The sequence below is a fragment of the Ursus americanus genome, chromosome 30 (genome assembly GCF_024610735.1).
Source record: "Ursus americanus isolate L20-20 chromosome 30, mUrsAme1.1.p, whole genome shotgun sequence".
NCBI lineage: Eukaryota > Metazoa > Chordata > Mammalia > Carnivora > Ursidae > Ursus > Ursus americanus.
In genome coordinates this window covers 13,435,385-13,447,386 of record NC_142156.1, presented here as the reverse complement: position 1 = coordinate 13,447,386, position 12,002 = coordinate 13,435,385, and the positions used below count along the sequence as shown (strand labels likewise).

The 12,002-nt window shown below is 47.1% G+C and overlaps 1 long non-coding RNA gene across 1 annotated transcript in view; it reads right to left on the bottom strand.

Annotated features, from left to right (window-relative positions):
* The window catches only part of LOC148107439 (uncharacterized), a 91,945-nt gene that overhangs the window by 25,460 nt on the left and 54,483 nt on the right, over positions 1–12,002 (bottom strand). The window lies entirely within an intron of this gene.

Sequence of the window (12,002 nt, the reverse complement as noted above, 5' to 3'; positions counted from 1 at the left end):
AGGCAGCCTTCTAAGCCTGGTGCCAAATCCCGAGACACATTTAGTGGGGGGTCAACGCCACCTGAGACGAAGCCAGCAGGTGAGAAAGTCTTGCTCTGCCCTCAACAGCTTCCACAGCTGCTCTTTACATTATTATTCAGGTGGACAAAGGCCATACAGGTGCTATGGAAATGTCTCTGTCCGTCTCCATCTTAGTGTGTCACCAAAGAGTCATGTGCTCGCAGAGCTGAAAGGCCCAAGACACTGTCCAGACCAGAACCTCCCACTTTCCAGATGGGAGTGTGGACACCTAAGGGGGTTAGCCACGTCACTGGCTCTTCAACCCTGGAACTCCCATCCTGGATGTACTGTCTTTGGCTGGGCTCCAGCTCTCACGTGCATGCTCCTTGCATGGCTGGCTTTCTGCATGTCCTTCTTATGCGAACTTAAGTATCTGTCCTCACAGGGATCCTTCTTTGACCCCTCCCACAGATTCCCCCACAAGCCCTGCTCTGTTCCTGCCTTTCTCACACTCTGAGGGATTGCTCATATCACTGTCTTACGCCCTCTTGTAGCCTCAGCACCCACACAGCACCCCTAAACACGTGATGGGTGAAAACAAACAGAAACCTGCATTCCCATGGAAAATGCTAGACTCTCAAACCATTTGCTCACGGTGCAAGACAGATCTCCAGTGACTTTCCAGCCTTGCTTCCTCCCATGCCGCGTTTCCTAGCACCTCCAGCATCGGCTGGATTTTATTAATAATAAGAACAGCCTATGATTTATGGGGCACCGCGGAGCCCAGGCTGACTAGCGGGCTTCAGCTTTGCACACAAAAAATCAAGCATGCTACCTGAAACCCAGCAGCTCAGCCAGAAAGGAAAAATGAACCATCGGACACTTGCGGACCAAGCCCCTTGGGGTTTCTTCTGCCAGTGGGTCCTGTCTAGCTCCAAAGCGGTGAGCCCAGGTTCGTCCTGTCCCAGGGCTCTCCTCCTCCCCGGTTTACTCTCCTGGGCTTGCCAAGGACAGGGCTCTGGAGCCCACGGGTATTCCTGTAAGTCAGAGACTCACAGCACCGGGGGCTAGAGAGAAAGCCTGCAGATCAACTAAATTAGAGATCACTGTTGGCTTGCAGGATTGCTTTGTTTGGCCCATGTCACGCTTATAAGAAATTCGAATTAACTGCAGACGTTCAAAAGTCAGATTTTTACATAAAAATCTCTATTTCTCTCTTCTCTTGAAAAATAAGGAGCTCTGGCAACGCCAGGCTGGCATTCCCGCCTGGCACCAATTTGCAGGAGCTGAGTGATGGCTGTGCCCTTTAGAGGGGCAAGGGCCCCCGGTTCTCCCAGTTATCGTTTCTCCCCAGGATGCTGCCGCCCGTGGCCCACTTCACACACTTGCATAAACTATCTGGCTCAGAAGAGCTTACCACACATGAATCAGCCAGCTCGTCATGTCACAGATGGAGACAGCAAGGTCTAGAGAGGAAAGGGGAGTTATCCACGATCACCCAGAGGCAAAGTCCAGACCCAAGCCTAGAAACCAGTCTGCTGGCCTTCAAACCAGGCCTCCTTCTCCTAGTTTGTGGTGCTTCCCCCTCTATTAATTTTTAATTACTAATTTTTAAAAAAGATTTTCTTTGACAGAGAGAGAGAGTGCACGCAGGGGGAATATCAGGCAGAGGGAGAGGGAGAAGCAGTCTCCTCGCTGAGCAGAGAGTCCGATATGGGACTCGATCCCAGGACCCTGGGATCATGTCCTGAGCTGAAGGCAGATGCTTAACTGACTGAGCCACATAGGCGCCCCTAATTATTAATTTTTTAAGTACTAATTTTCTGGGGCTGGTGTAACAAATTATTACAAACTGCCTGGTTTAAAACAACAGAAATTTCTTCTCTTAGTTCTGGAAGCCAGAAGCGCAAACTCAAGGTGTCGCCTGGGCTTGCTTGCCTTTCCCGGCTGCCTGCCTAGGATGTTTTAGTTGGCCGACGGTTCCAGGGTAGGCCAGTCTGAGAGCCTGGGATGCACAGGAAGGTGCCGAACAAATACAGAGGTCCCAAAGAGCCCTGACAGTGACCTCCACAAGGAAGGGTCTCTGAGAAAGAAAACACAAAAACAACGAGAAACATTCACGTTTACCACTAACAAGTATGGTAGTCATGGTAATAATGAATAATGACAATAACAATAGCTAGGCATAGGCATTATTTCATTTAAGCTTCCCAAAAACACAGTGAGAAAAGCAGTATCGTTACTTTTAGCATAACGATGAGGAAATTGGAGCCTCAGAGAGGTTAAGCCACTTGGCCAAGGTCACACAGCAAGTAAGTGGTAGAACCAGGAGCTGACCCAGATTTATCTGACTCTAAACCCATGGTTCGCACCAGCACCCAACCGAAGTATGGATGTTAGCAGGAACAATTGTGCACACGTGGAGTCAATCCCACCATCCTTCGAGCATCCTCTGAAATGCTTCCCACATTAGGCTCCTCTTATTCAAAAATTGTTCCCTCCGAGGAGGAGGTATTGTCAAGCTGGTACATTCCATGCCCTTCCAGAGACAGAGACTCATATGCAATGGGAGGGTTTGAACACCACTGATAGCAAGGGAATCGTACATGTGTGGGCTGGTCTTTCAAGAATCTAGATCAGGTGACATTTATAAATGTCTTGCCTGCCTGACATCTTCCATACTCAAGGAGAGGCCAGGGGCCATTCTTAAATTTGCTGGCCATCTTTACACTCTGGCTTCTGGACTACTGCAAAGTGTGCAGGACTTCCCCCAAAATATCTACGTTCTTCCCAGCTTTTGTTTCTGCCACCAGGGAGCCGGGACTCATCAACAGCTTTCATCCGCATCAACTCTTTATTGGAGTTTTTGTAGATGTGATAAAAAGCAGACTTACTTGCAAAAATACATAAACGAAAGGATAAAAACAGCCAGGGGATTTGAAGCCAAGCTAGGGGCTGGGCATGGGAGCGCTTAAACCATCACATGTTAAAGAGCAGTTTAAAGCTACAAAAATATAAACTGTGGTACTAATATAAAGAAAATGGACAAATCAATAAATAAATTAGAAAGCCAGATGGTTCAATAAATGTTGTTAGAATACTTAATTACTTATTTGGTTACACTATTGGGAAAAATTAATAATACCCTCAATAAAAGCTACCTCATGTATAGGTTTTCTTTGTGCCAGGAACTAAGCATTATATGAATTAACTCAACTGTGTCACTCGCCTTACCAGCTGGCATTATTATATTCTCAGGTTAGAGAGGAGGAAACTGAGGCACAGAGAGGTTAAGTGACTTGTCCAGGGTCGAACAGCTAAAGAGATTAAACAGGCCACGTAAAGAATCAAAATATGAACGAGTTTCCAATCTATGAATGGAGAAGACCTTCCCAAGCATCAAGGTAGTAGCAGGAACAATAATGCAGAAAATTAATGGATGTGACTTCATGAAGAAATCAAAACTCATTGACTCACCCACAAAAATAAAAACACCTGGAGGGGGTGAAAATTGACAAAATTGAGAGAAAACAGTAAATATATATATATACACACACACTAAACATATATATAGTAATATATATGTATTATAAGTAAATAGTAAGTGTACATATATACTATATAATAGTAAGTGTGTGTGTGTGTGTGTGTGTATGTGTTTGTGTATATATATATATCTGGCCTCCCTAGCAAATAAAGAAATACAAAGAAAATAGAGACAGAACTTATTTTCTCCTCAAGGTTGGCAAAGGCTTAAAGAGATGGTATTGGCTGACACTGGGGAGTGGTGGGGAGTAGGGCATTCTCATGGACTACTTGCAGAAACATAAGTTGGTATAACCTCATGGAAGCAATTTATCACATTTACCCAAAATATATTTCTATTACTCAGGTAATGAATTCCTCTCCCGACACTTTAACCCGAGGAAATCATCAGAGACACACAGAGATTTATGTCTAAAGTGACCATTGCACCATTATAGGAAAATCAGGAAGGACTTAAATATCCAACAATGGAGAACCAATTAAATCGAGTTGGGGATAGTCTTACAACAGAATATTTTTCAATTCTGAAGATCATATATTTGAAAACCCTTTCAGGATCAGAGAAATTACAAGAGAATATGTTGCTAAATGAAAAAGCGAGTGTGTACAGTAAAATCTTAATTCCTGTGTGTGTGTGTGCGCACGCGCATGCATGTGTCTCCAAAGAAAGACAAATGAAAAGGATACAAACCAAAGTGATAACAATGTAACAGTGGTTATCCTGTAAGAGGTGGAATTAGGTGTTATCTAGTCTTTTCTGGCGGCTATAACATAATATCATGGACTGAGCTGCTTATCCAACAGACATTTCTTTCTCACAGTTCTGGAAGCTGAAAGTCCAAGATCAAGGTGCCAGAAGATTCCGTGTGTGGTGAGAGCCCACTTCCTGGTTCATCGATGACCTCCTGCTTGCTGTGGCCTCCCGTGGTGGAAGCAGGCAAGGGAGCTCTGGAGGTGTCCTTTGTAAGGGCATTAGTCCCTTCAGGAACTCGCCACCCTCGTGACTTAATCATCTTCCAAAGGCTCCACTTCCAAATGCCATCACCTTGGGGGTTAGGTTTTGACATACGAATTTGGGAGGGGGGATGCAAACATTCCAGATAGAGCAGGCATTTTTAATTTTCTTTATGGTTTTCTGCATTTTCCCAGTTTTCGTCAAGAAACATGTAGTGGTTGTCATCTCTGCTATTTACCTTGTGTTCTTAGCTCTCTAACCTCAAGGCGCATGGCAGGATTTTATATTCTGGCCTCTTCTGTGTGGGTAGGGCCATGGGACCAGTCCTGGCCAGTGAGCTGTGAGCACAGCGGCACGTGTCACTCCCGAGCTCAAAAAGCCCAATGTGAGGCCAGCGGTGCCTGGGATCAAGCCTGCCCTGTCAGCCAGGGTCGGGCACAGAGCAACCAGGACAAGCAGAGCCCTATTTGCTGATCCAAGATAGACAGGCAGCATAAAAGAGAAATAAAAGGTTTTTGTTTGTTTGCTTTTAAGCCCACTGAGGTTTTGGGAATTGTTTCCACAGCACAACCTCGCTCACACCAATTGAAAAAACATTGTGTTGCTTTTACATGCCAAAAAAACAAGACAAAAAAGAACATTCAAGGAAGGAAAAAATATGCACGTGCTTATCTCAAAGACCCTTTAGGATCTTGAGAAAATGAGAATGTTGTCATTACACAGGAAAAATGGCCATTATCACAGACCGACTCTTCACAAAGATTCATCTGCTTCATACGCATAGGAACCCCTCCGGGGAGGCTGACGTGAGCCACGGTATAGCACGGGGTTCAGCAGAGCCCAGCTCTAGGGGGGAGACGGGATCTGGGTTCAAATCCTAACTCCAGCATTTACAAGTTGTGCAACCTTGAGCCAACAATTTCATCTCTATGGGTCTCCGCTCTCCGCATCATATCTGGGGATAATGACAATACCTGTCTGTAAGAATTGGGCAGCTTTCATGAGATACAGGATGGGTGACTGCATAATCTATGGTCCAAAGCAGAGCAAACTGTGAAGTAAATGTTATGCTTGTTCTAGGACAGCAGGTGTAAATGGTAAATGTCTCAGGGAAACCTAGACCACAGGTCATTTAGCATGGCTGTACATTGGAGCACCCCACCCCCCGGAGATCCTGATGTAACTGAACTAGGATCTAGGGTGTGCCAGGGCATTGTGAATTTTATTTTATTTTACTATTTTTAAAGGTTTATTTATTTGAGACAGAGAGCAAGTGGGGGGAGGCGCAGAGGGGGAGGGAGGGGGAATAGGGAAAGAATCCCAATTAGACTCTGCTCTGAGCACAGAGCCCGACGAGGGGCTCGATCTCACCAACCATGAAATCATGATCTGAGTGAAACCGAGAGTCAGACACTCAACCAACTGAGCTACCCAGGTGCCCCATGGGCATTGTGAATTTTAAAGCTCTGATCTACAGTGATTCTGACCTACAACATGGGTGAGAACCGCTCTCCGATATAAATGCAAGGCCAAGCACGTGGTGGGTGCCATTAGTATCATCAATGGCATCATTACTATTATTACTACATTGTCACTGTTTTTACTAGAGAGGACAACATGTCTAATGCTGAACCTATTGTAATGATTTTGGAAACTATTACTGTAATTAATAATCATTCACAAAGAAAGAGAACGTCCCAGTGGTGACATTGTGCCAATTACCACGAGCTTGGTTTAAAACAGTGGGTCTCAATTAGGGGCAATTATCCCTCCAAAAGAAAGCTGACCCTGTCTCGAGACATTTTGGGGTGTCACAACTTGAGCGGGAGGGTAGGGTGCTGCTGATATATACAGGGGACAGCTCAGGGGTGTGGCTAAACAGCCTACAATGCACAGGACAGCACCCCCCCACACACACACACAACAAAGAATTATCTGGCCCAAAGTAGCAGTAGTGCCAAGGGTAACAAACTTTGCTGTAGAAGTTGGGATGGGGACAGACTTTTGAAGTAGAAAGTCATGTCAGAAGCTCAGGAACAGCCTTTGGGGTCCTGCCCTTGCACTGCCGCTGTGCCTGCTAGCTGTGGGAGGGGAGGAAGCCTCTGGGGCTGGCCCTGGGTTACACGGTCAGCACCTCGCTTCAACCTCCCTCTGGATCCAGATCATCGCACACCAGGTATGCACTCAAGATTGCCTTTCGACTTGGAGGAGCCATTCAAAAGTCTTGGCATCCGCCCGTGCTGAAAGTGTTTATAAGAGACTTCCTCGGGAAAGAAAGGTCATCCAGGGAAAACCAGAAACAGATTTCTTTTCTTTCTCTGGCTGACTTCCGCCCAGGCACCTCCAAGAAGTTCACTAGCACCTTAGTCATGGATGAGAAACATTTAGGAGAAGAAGGAAAGGAAGAAGCTATTTATGCGGCAAGAAAATCTGCTCTGAGGGTCAGCCCAGGCTGTGGTCTGTCAGGGAGAAGAGGCAGAATTAAAGAGAGAGGAAGGAAGGAGGGAAAGAAATATGGACAGAGGAAGAACAAAAGAAGAGACAGAGGGAGAGAGATTAGATAGAGAGGTGAAAGATGGATGAGTGGGTAGGTAGATGGGCAAATACATAGGTGGATTGGTGGGTAAGTAGATGTATGGGTGGGTTGGTAGATAGGCAGATGACTGAATGGCTGACTGCAAGGATGGATGGATGGATGGATGGATGGATGGATGGATGGATGGATGGATCGGGGGATGGGTGGATGGTGTGGTTGGATTGATGGATGCATAGATGGATGGAAGGAATGAAGGACAGATAAATGAGAGCATGGATATATAGGAGGGTGAATGGGTAGGCGGGTGTGTAGGTGGGTAGATGATGGATGGATTGATCCATCTCAATCCAAGACATTGTGTCTTTATGTAAGATCGCAGGTTGGTGGTTTCTTAGCTGAATATTGCAGTTAGCAAGTTTTATTTGGCTCATTCAATGCTCTTGAACAGTGTCTTTCAGTCTTGGCTACATATTAGAATCAACTAGGGAACTTATAAAAATCCTTTCACTCAGGTGCCAATCACTACATCAATTATGTTACCAAATCTGGGGATGACACCCCACATCATTTTTTTTTAATCTTTACATGATTCAAATGGTGGCTAAGCTCGAGAATCAGTGTAAACTTACAAGATGACGTAACTTGGCTAGAATTATGCTTGACCAGAACACCTGCAGTTGCTTATCTCTTGTTTCGGCCAGGTCTCCTTCACCCACTGGAGTTGCTTGCCTCACCCTGGTGAATTCTGAATATGTAGCCAGACTTCGATGTCAAACTTAGGTTGATATCTGCCCCCTTATCAAGATGCCATGTGACTTTAGTCAAGTGGTTTAGCCTCTGTTTCTCCATCTGCAATATGGAGCCCATGAAAGTAAAGGTAAATACCTTATAGAATTTTGCAAGGAGCAAAGGAAAGAATGCCTTGAATATTGTAAACACCTGACTAGTACGATTACTCTTATGAATATAATATGAATACAATACCTCCCAAATTGTAGATATTAATGATAATCATACACGAGTATTATTCGTGTACTTTATGCCAGGTGTTGTTCTAAGATCTTTACATTTTATATGTATTACCTAATTTAATCCTGGTAGGACCTCAATGAGTTAGGTACTATGACTATTCCCATTTCCCAGGTGGGGAAAGGTTGAGTCGCTTGCATTTTGGTCACACAGCTAGTCCTAGTGAAGCAGTGACCTGAGCCCAGGAAGTCTGGCTACTGTTACCAAGTATAGTGCTCTATCCTTCATGGCACCACCAGCCTCGCCACTGAGAACTCATACAGATCACCCCTAATTTCTCTAGATGGGAAGACAGAGGCTCAGAGGGAAGGAGTGACTTCCCAAAGTCTCACAGCTAGTTATGGAGGGACATGGCCTTTGGTCCGACCCCGAGTCCCCAAATCTTTCTGGCTATGCTCAGTGTGAATGTCCTTTGAAGTGCACCCTGGTCTCTTAAGTCTTTCAGGACATGTCTGATTTTCAGAATTTTCATTAACATTCACATGCTTCTAAGAAGTAGTCGCTGGGGAGAGGTCATTGGTCTCCTCATTCATTGACACAATGAATATTTACGAAGTGCCTACTCTGCTCCAGGAACTATGCTATATGCTGAGGACTCATCGTGAGTGCACCGGACACATCTCTGGCCTGAAAAGAAGTTGCCATGGTTTAGCAGGTGTTGGCAGGCATTGCAAGGCTGAGGTCTAGGCTGCAACGCAGGCTGCTGCAACAGATGGAAATCCAAGAGCACAGAGACAGCCCTTTCAAGCACCCATCCTCTGTCCTTGCCCAACCATCCCACACTGCAATTTCCCTAGTGCCCACCCCACTCTGACACGTGGCCGTCCCCATCTTGGCTTCACAGCCAACCCACTTGCAGAAGGGAAGAAAGAATTCCCCAGAATCTCCATTTTTCCTTTATGCAATGTACATTTCCTTTATAAAATTGTCAAAACACCATACAAGAAAGTGGGAAAAGCTTCACCCTTCACTGAGCTACCAAACAGAACTCTGCGTTTGGGGACGTTCCTGGCCAACCATCATTTGCAGCAGAGTTGCGATGGTGGAGTTGGGCAACAGTCAGCCGCAGCAGGTGTCCGAGTTTGACTTGTGACCTATTTGCTATAGATTTAGCAACTTCACGTCCCTCCCCTTGCCTCTGCTTTCTCACTTGCGGGATGGAGCCGGCGTGCCCTTCCCACCTTGCAGGACTGTTTGATACAGGGTGTGAAATAAACGTGTATATCCCCAGGACCTGGCGCCTAGGAGGCACGCGCTAGATGATCCCAATGACTCCCACTTTTAGAGGGTTAGAGGAAAGAGGGGTCAAGGTCCTAGGTCCCCCACTTACTAACTGTGGGACCCTGGGCTAAGCACTTAACCTCCCTAAGCCCCCAACTCCTCATCCATATCCTGGGGATGATAATGCTTATGTCCATGTCATCGTGAAAATTCAATGAGAGCCTGGTGTGCAATACCCATGCTGAGAGTAAGAGTTGCTATTATGGTTGTTGCTACTATTACTATTACTATTACTATTACTATTACTATTACTATTACTATTACTATTACTCTTTTAAGCGATAGTTACATCAGACATTTACTCCCAGCAGAAGAACCACATGTAATGCAAATCACCACAAACAGGAGCAGATCTAGGTTGGGGGGACCTGTAGCTCATTCAGTTTGGCGGGGGGACCTGTAAGAGAATGCACACAAAAATGCCCGGCTGTTGCAAATTTTGTAAGAATCCATGACCCTGGGGACATTTTGCCGGATTCCCACTGGGAGCCCTGGAAGCCAGAGAAGAGGGTCTTACAGATGAGGGGTCTTGAAGCATTCCCGTTGTTAGTTTCATGAGAAGGCTGCTTCTGACCTGGGTTTTTGGGGGGTGCCGAGGGCATCATAGGGTTGAAGGAGGAAAGAGCTCTTTTCCTTTAGAGCTTTGCCGGCCTGTTGCTAAACAGCCCACCAAGACATCCTCTCATCTGCGCGACTGGGTTTTTGCTGGTGTCAGGCAAGTGGTACCCGCCCTGCCTTCTCCTCCTCCTTCTCGCCTCCCCCCTCCCCTTTCCATTCCCAGAGACCTGGCTGGCTCCGAAGCTTCCAGACAGAGGAGCTAAACACGTTAGCCGACAGACTAGCAAGACACAAAAGGCGGCAGGAATCAAATAAAACAAAAACGCGGCAGTCCCAGGTCAGTCCTGTATAAATATTTATGCTGGAGGAAAAGTTGATGCCTGAGTAATGACCTTGTGGCTGGTATTAATAGAGATAATGTGTGTCTCTAGGACATGCCGCCAGAAAGAGAAAGGGGGCAGGCATGGGGAGGGGGCGAGAGCAAGAGCTGGGAGGTTATAAATCTTCATGCCAAGCTGCAGCCCCGGCTGACCTTTCTACCTTTCTCTCCCATCCCCTCAGCGACCCCCCTTCCCGCGACTGCATCTTCAAATCTATTTTCTCTCCTCCTTGGCCATCACGTCTCCACAGGGAGGCCCTGGCGCAGGCATCAGCCATCTTGGGGCTGATCCCTGTCATCCCAGTGGGTGGCTGGGTCCACCGTTGGTGTTGAATACAGGTTCCAGGGAGCTGATTGAGGCTCGCCCCTCTTGCTGATTACAGGCCCCAAATAAGGGACTGGTTTTATCTTTCAGCGGTTGCCCAGTCTCCTCCCTTCTCCAAGCCAGCCAGGTATGAGCTTCACTCTGTGGCAGCTGAGGGGAACCTTCCAAAAGCAAATCTGACTGTGCCTCTCCCTCTTCTGTCAAAGTTCTCTCCGTAGCTCCCACGGTCTTGAGATCAAAGCCCGACTCCTTACCACAGCATATAGAGGCCTTCCTGACCTGGCTGCTGCTCACCTTCTCAGCTTCTTCTCCCAAATCCCCCCTCCTGTACTGGCTCCCCACCCCAGCAATACTGAATCACTCACAGTTCCCAAGAAGCCCTGCTTTTGTTTCCAATCCAGGCCTGTGCACTTTCTGTTCCTTCCACCTGGTGTGCTTTCTCTGCATTTCTTAATTGGGCTGCGTCATCTGTATCCTTGAACACTTTTGGCCATACCCCTTCCTCCAGGAAGCCTTCCCTGCATTTGACGCCCCTTTTATCTGCTCCCATGACATCAGGTGCCTCTCTCTGTCACACCATTTATCCTGTTGAAGAGCCAGTCATTTGCCTTGACTCTCTCATTCCTTCAACCCTCTGACTGCCAGGAGGGCAACAAATTGACATCACTGCATGGACACACAGGAGAAGGCAAAGCCTAGAATAGGGTTGGTACTCAGGAAATGTTTGTCAGTGAGTCACAGGGATGGGACCACTACCCTCCTTCTGCTTGAAAAATGAAAGGGGCTGACTCCCCGACCTGGGACGCAGAAAGCAGCGGCCTTCACATCTGGAAACGTCCCACCTTCGTTGAAGGCATGAAAGCCCAGGGCTTTGTCCTCCCCCATCTTCTGGGATGGACTCCTTCAGAAGCAAGTTTCCCACTGTCAGGGAGGAAAGATCCCGATGCTGGGCTCCACGGAAAGGAGAGGAAGTGCTAAGCAGAGGAAGATGAGCTCTGCTCAGATGGCATCAAGGGCAGCCTTCCAGCCCGAAGACACTGGGATCTGAATGTGAAGATGGAGGAGAAGGTAGCGTTCCAGCCACAGCCTCTTGGACTGCAACAAGCTGTCGTGGGGCAGGGAGCCACACAGTGAGATGTTCCTGGAGGAAATGGGGGGGCCTGAAGCCACTGCCTGTTCTGACCCCTCCCAAAGATATGGCTGCTGTGACTGGGCCAACTGCCCCTGACATGGGATGAAAGCCCCAAGCCAGAGGCCACTGAGTGAGTCTGGGAGGAAGGACACCTGCCAATCGTGTAAGTGTCTCCAGAGAAGGCAGCAAGGTAGAGAGAGACGCTGTCCTTGGGTGCTCCCAGCAGCACACCCACGACAGCGAAGAAACGGAAACAACCCA